The following is a 7,069-nucleotide window of genomic DNA, read 5'->3' on the forward strand; positions in this document are numbered from 1 at the left end:
GCCACGGACCCCTACTTCGCCGGACGCGCTGGCGGGGAAGGGTGAGAGTACACACATATGCGAGGTGATCCGTGAACGCTGCCGGCCACATCTCAGCGTCGACAACGGCCGATCGTAGGCCGCGGGTGACGTAGACTCGATCCAAACGGCTCGCGGAGTGACTAGTAAAGTAGGTGTGTGCTCGACGGTCGCCGTGTTGGATAATCCAGGTGTCCAACAAGGCCAAGTCCTGTACAAGTGCCTGGAGTGCCGGGCAGGTGGTATAGTGTGGCTCCTGGTCGGATGGGCGGAGCACACAATTAAAATCGCCGCCTACTACCAAGTGGTCGGTATTGCCCTGGAAGAGCGGGGCTATATCTTCGGCAAAAAAGGTGCGCCGTTCTCTCCTTTTGCCGGTGCCTGAAGGAGCATATAAGTTCACCAGACGTACTGTACCAATCGTGAGTGCGACCCCCCGGGCCGACGGTAAATAGGAGACATCAGTGCCCATTATCCCTTCCCGCAGTAGAATCGCCGTACCTCCGCCGCCCACATCTGCAGGCATAGTGTAGGCGTCATATCCGTAGGCATCGAGACAGAGTCCTGATCGGACTTCTTGAAGGAAAACAACGTCCAGATCCGCAGCGCGTAACGTATCCTTCAGCATACGGGTCTTGACATCAGATGTAATGCCATTGACGTTGATCGTGGCGAGGCGGTATGCCTGGTCCATCAAGTCTCGGGAGGTGACCATGGTATGACAGGAGGGCAGTAGTCGTGACGTGGAGCGCCGGTCTTGCGAAGTGCTAGGCAGCGACGAGACGTGCTCATGCCGTCCTAGGCGTCTGTCGCCGGCCGCGTAGACGCTGCCATCGGCATCGGTGCATCGTCTTGGTTCTGAAACGCATCCTGCAACTCCATCTCCTGCGCCCAGTCGCCCAGGGACGTTGAAACCACTGGATCTCGAGAGGCAGACGGAGGCAAGGGTGCATCCCCGGTGTCGGAGCTGCGGTGATCTCCCGCATCCCCATGTGGTCCAGACCCAGCGGTAGTGGGAGAAGACGTCGAACCGTGTGAGACGGTAGGGTCGCCTGTGTCGGCGGGGTGGAGCGGTTGAGGCACCTCGTCATCCAGCGGTGTCGCCTCGGGCTGTTCTACGTCGTCGGTTGTCTTGCGCCGCTTCTTATGACACTTGGGTGATTTCTGCTTACGCTGCCGCGCCTCTGTTTCCGACGTAGGGCAAGGGGAGGACGCTGCATCCTGTGCTTCAACTTCCATCGCACCGTCGGCGAGCCGTTGTGACGGTGCGCCGGGGTCCGACGAAAGGACATCAGTAGCATCAGCACTGAAAGACGCTTGGGGCTCCGTGGAAGCTACTGCAGGGTCCTCCAAAGCTCGCACCAATACAGTGGGGTCGTCATATACAGCTGGCGTCTCCCGTCTCGCCGCCGCAACATACGTAATCGGCAGAGAGGTCGGTGTCGACGGACGAATCTGGTCGGTCGAGGGTGTCTGCGCGAGACGGCGTTGCAGGCATTCGGTACGCATGTGTCCCGTCTGGCCACAACCGGAGCAGGTTCTCGGCTGACCGTCGTAAATAATTATTGCCCTGCAACCAGCGATCGTGAGATACGAAGGAATATGGCGATGCAGGTCAATACGGACTTGTCGCACCCCGTTAAGGACAGGGTAGGTGTCGAAGGTCTTCCATTTTTCGGCCGTGTGGCCGAGAACTGTTCCATAGGGTCGAAGAGCAAGGGTGACCAAATCCGCTGGAACTTCAAAAGGGAGCTCAAACACGCGCACATTTTGGATTCCCAATCCAGCACGTTCAAGCGTCACCACACCCACGTTTCCGTCTCAGTGGCAGAACCGATAACCTGCCGTCGAGCGTCTGAGAAGTTTGTCACATGCTTCGTCGTCAGTGAACTTAAGATATACGACGCTGGAGACAATAGATAAGGGGATACCGATCAGCTCGTTAGGATCAACATGTACCACATCGCGTAAAAAACGCTCTACTTCGTGGGCCTTGGGTCTAGAGTACGTAGTGTCGAACTGCAGCTTGATCGTGGCTTTCCGATACGAAAGAGCCATCGTGTGTCAGGAACGTGACGGCAATACGTAACACTAGCGCGCCGGCGCGGTAAACAACAACACACCCGGAAACGCGACACGGAGCGGCCGGGACGTACCGCACCGCTCCACAGCCAAAGGCCGACTGTCCGCCAACTTAGCTACCGAAGCACGACTCACGTCCGGTACTCACAGCTTTACTTCTGCCAGTATCCGTCTCCTACCTTCCAAACTTTACAGAAGCTCTTCTGCGAACCTTGCAGAACTAGCACTCCTGAAAGAAAGGATACTGCGGAGACATGGCTTAGCCACAGCCTGGGGGATGTTTCCAGAATGAGATTTTCACTCTGCAGCGGAGTGTGCGCTGATATGAAACTTCCTGGCAGATTAAAACTGTGTGCCCGACCGAGACTCGAACTCGGGACCTTTGCCTTTCGCGGGCAAGTGCTGAGTACCGGACGTGAGTCGTGCTTCGGTGGCTCAGTTGGTAGAGCACTTGCCCGCGAAAGGCAAAGGTCCCGAGTTCGAGTCTCGGTCGGGCACACAGTTTTAATCTGCCAGGAAGTTTCATATCAGCGCACACTCCGCTGCAGAGTGAAAATCTCATTCTGGAAACATCCCCCAGGCTGTGGCTAAGCCATGTCTCCGCAGTATCCTTTCTTTCAGGAGTGCTAGTTCTGCAAGGTTCGCAGAAGAGCTTCTGTAAAGTTTGGAAGGTAGGAGACGGATACTGGCAGAAGTAAAGCTGTGAGTACCGGACGTGAGTCGTGCTTCGGTAGCTCAGTTGGTAGAGCACTTGCCCGCGAAAGGCAAAGGTCCCGAGTTCGAGTCTCGGTCGGGCACACAGTTTTAATCTGCCAGGAAGTTTCATATCAGCGCACACTCCGCTGCAGAGTGAAAATCTCATTCTGGAAACATCCCCCAGGCTGTGGCTAAGCCATGTCTCCGCAGTATCCTTTCTTTCAGGAGTGCTAGTTCTGCAAGGTTCGCAGAAGAGCTTCTGTAAAGTTTGGAAGGTAGGAGACGGATACTGGCAGAAGTAAAGCTGTGAGTACCGGACGTGAGTCGTGCTTCGGTAGCTCAGTTGGTAGAGCACTTGCCCGCGAAAGGCAAAGGTCCCGAGTTACGTCGTCGCCCCGCCTACGCATCCACCTTATCGTGGTGGGTATCATGCGCGAAACCAGCTCTGCGCAGGGCGCTGATAGGATATGGCAAAGACTTCAAAGCCTGGCAAGCGAGCACCATGGACTTTTATTATGCAGTCCTTCGTGACTGCACTTCGATGGCCTTCTCTCCTGATCGTCAGATGATGGTGCATCGTGCTAAAGCGCAGATCACTTCCCTCACGCGACGGCGCTTAGAAGGGACTCTTGTCAGATCCTGCACCCGTGACCATATGCCTCATGAAACGCCATCGATGTACCACCTTCTCAGGGAACGCCGACGTCGTCGTCGAACCCTCATCCACGATCTCACAGATGCGGAAGGACGACGACACACTACGCAATGCGACATTGGTCACGCTTTCTATTCTCATTTCCGTCAACTGTTCGCTGCCGTCCCTCATCCCCCGACCTTAATTGAGGAGGTGGCAGCAATGACTGTCAACACCATGCCAGAGGATGTGGCTCAAGAACTTCAGGAACAAGTGACCTCTGATGAAGTCCTAGATGCAATCAAGGTGGGGGCTGCCAACAAGTCCCCTGGACCTGACGGCCTCCCCCTCGACTTTTACAAGTATTTTAGCTACCTTTTGTTACCTGCTTGGACGTCCATCTGTCGTGAATTGATGTCACCCACAACGATGATCCCAGCCACCTTCCTTGATGGGGTCATCATCCTGGTCCCTAAGCCACATGGGCGATCACGGATCTGTGATCACCGGCCCATCACTCTACTCAACAGTGACATGAAAATTTTCACCCGTTTGTTGGCCTCACGCCTCAAGAAGGCAGCAAGATCCGTCACCTCCCTTGATCAGACTTCGTTGGGCGGTGACAACAACATCCATACGGCCCTTTGCCGTTATAGGGACATGATTGCGCTCGCGCGCTCGCGACATTTACCTGGCGCATTGGCATCGCTTGACTTCCGTCAAGCTTTCGACCGTGTCGACCATACTTTTCTGAAATCGGTCCTCCAACACATGGGTTTTCCGGTTCGTACAATCACCGTGGTAATGCGGCTCATGAGCGGCGCAACTTCAAGAATACTCTGTAATGGTCGCCTCACCGCGCCTCTAGCGATCGAGCGCTCTGTCCGACAGGGATGCCCACTTTCCACGATACTGTATGCTTTGGCATTAGAGCCCCTCCTACAGGGGCTTCGCCAACGCCTGGTGGGCCTGACATTGCATGGGCACCGCTTCTGTTGTACAGCCTATGCTGACGATCTAGTCCTCTACCTCCGCAATGAAGACGATGTTCGCGCTGCTCTGACTTGGGTGACGACTTATGGGGAGGCATCGGGCAGTTCTCTTAACATTTCCAAATCGAAGGTTCTGCTCATTGGTGAGGGTCTACCAGAAAGATCTGTCGCTCCTCTAAGTGTGGCCACCAGCGTCCGCTGTTTGGGCATTGATTTTATGAATGACCTCCGTCGCTCAGCGGCAACCAACGGTCGACGTCTCCTACAAACGATCAGGGCTGGCCTTGTGGACCACCGGCTTCGATCCCTCGACATTATACAGCGCGCGCAATACGTGAATGTTTATCACGCCTCACGCATCCCCCATGTGGCACAAGTGTTCCCGGTTCCGATTACCCTCGCACGTCGTATGTTGATGGCGATGGGATCCTTTGTCTGTGCCGGGATGTTATTTAAAGTTCAATATTCCTCCCTTGCCCTCCCGCGGGAGCGTGGTGGAGTGGGCTTATTCCATGTGCCAGACAGAGTTACCGCACTTTTTGTTAGCTCCCAACTGAAAGTCTGGCGTCGCTGCCCGACGAGCCTGACCGGACTGCTTTTGCGTGAATACGCACCAGTCTCCATGTCAGCCCCGGTCATGTTATCCGACATTCCACCCCCCTTTTATCACTTTCGGTACTTCTTCTTTGAAATCAGTTACATTCTGCACTCCTTACCCCTTCTCCGTATACTCCAGACAAAGACTGTATACGACACCTTACAAATGTGTCAAACCCCCAACCCCATTGAACACAAGTTTCCCCAGATCATATGGCGCCGTGTGTGGAAAGCAGTGCATGCTGGTTACCTCGACACCAGCGTTCAGTCCACCTGGTATATCACCGTCAATGGCAAACAGGTCAACCAGTCTCGTTTGCACCGCATCCGCCTTGCTGACACACCACTCTGTGTTCACTGTGGTGTAGAGGACACGGACGCTCATCGGTTCTCATGTGGTCCGTCTGCTGACGTCTGGAGGCTCGCGCAGCGTATCCTGGCTTTCCTCACCCGACAGCCGCCTGCTCAGATTATTTTCCTGACGCTTCTATTCCCGGATGTGATTCATTACCCCACAACAAAAACTAATGCCGTGAATTGGATACGCGGTCATACAGTCCGCTACCTTTTTGGGCCCGATGAGAAATCAGAACTAGGTTATTGGACGTACCTTAACGATCGACATTGTGCACTTGTTCGCAACCCCAGATACAAGCAGTTCTTTTCCAATTTTCTACGGAGCGCCTTTCATGACCCGCCTTCCAGCTGGAACGTCCAAGCCATGAGATGCCGATGCTTTTTTGCCGATATGATGTTCTGAACGTACTACACACGGAATCCCCACTAAAATTTCGAGAAGACACGTTTGGATGTTCCGCCAATCAGACGGCGCAAGCGACTCCTAGAATTCTGGTGCAACGACTGCCATAATACAAAAAAATGAATAAATAAAAACATACATACAAAAAAAACAAAGAAAAATAAAGAAAACAAAAATGCAAAAAAAAAAAGTTCGAGTCTCGGTCGGGCACACAGTTTTAATCTGCCAGGAAGTTTCATATCAGCGCACACTCCGCTGCAAAGTGAAAATCTCATTCTGGAAACATCCCCCAGGCTGTGGCTAAGCCATGTCTCCGCAGTATCCTTTCTTTCAGGAGTGCTAGTTCTGCAAGGTTCGCAGAAGAGCTTCTGTAAAGTTTGGAAGGTAGGAGACGGATACTGGCAGAAGTAAAGCTGTGAGTACCGGACGTGAGTCGTGCTTTGGTAGCTCAGTTGGTAGAGCACTTGCCCGCGAAAGGCAAAGGTCCCGAGTTCGAGTCTCGGTCGGGCACACAGTTTTAATCTGCCAGGAAGTTTCATACCTGTTAGGTAAATGCAAAAATTGGAAAATGCTGGTACGCTCTTATGGAACCAAACTGCTGAGGTCATAGGCCCCTAAGCTTAAGCACTACTTAATCGAACTTAAACTAACCTACGCTAAGGACAACACACATACACACCCATGCCCGAGGGAATTCTCGAATCTCCGACGGAGGGAAGTGGGGGGGGGGGGGGGGGGGAGCCTCCCGGACAGTGAAAAGACGTCTCAGAAGCGGGGCTGAGGTAAATCAATTGGGCAGTGATATACCTGAAACACCTCTTATGAAACCTGATTTGATCCTCACATTATATTTCGTGCATTAATGTAAATCTCCTCACAGAACAAACAGACAAACAATACCCAAGCATCTAAACACTATCTTCTAGATCACCTAAAGCAAAATGAAGTAGGATTATCATGGTTCAGTCACTCTGCCATATTACAAAACTTAGTGAGTGAGTTGCCAAGACATATCGCACAACTATTTCAGGTATGAGTGTGGGTAATGGCAAAGTGATGACATTTCAGCATAACTCCGGAATGTCAGCAAATCCTGTTACATATATGGCTTGCTATCTGGAAAAATTTACTTGTGGACTAAGATGTCTCTACCTCCAGTAGGAATGGAGCATAGGCTGCAGTGGGTGACATATAAAATCAAAAGATTAGAAATGATGTCAGTGTCGAATCGACACCTTTCAGAGTCTCATATTCATAATCCGTCAAGAGCTGATAGCCACAGTCTTCTAT

General features: G+C 52.7%; 1 non-coding gene across 1 annotated transcript; it reads left to right on the forward strand.

The window, feature by feature from the left end:
- The first annotated feature begins 2,523 nt into the window (after window positions 1-2,523).
- Window positions 2,524-2,598, forward strand: Trnas-cga (transfer RNA serine (anticodon CGA)). Its single transcript has one exon. It is a non-coding gene; the product is annotated as a tRNA-Ser (tRNA).
- Window positions 2,599-7,069: the final 4,471 nt, after the last annotated feature.

Source organism: Schistocerca gregaria, chromosome 6 (genome assembly GCF_023897955.1).
Source record: "Schistocerca gregaria isolate iqSchGreg1 chromosome 6, iqSchGreg1.2, whole genome shotgun sequence".
In the NCBI taxonomy this organism is placed as follows: domain Eukaryota; kingdom Metazoa; phylum Arthropoda; class Insecta; order Orthoptera; family Acrididae; genus Schistocerca; species Schistocerca gregaria.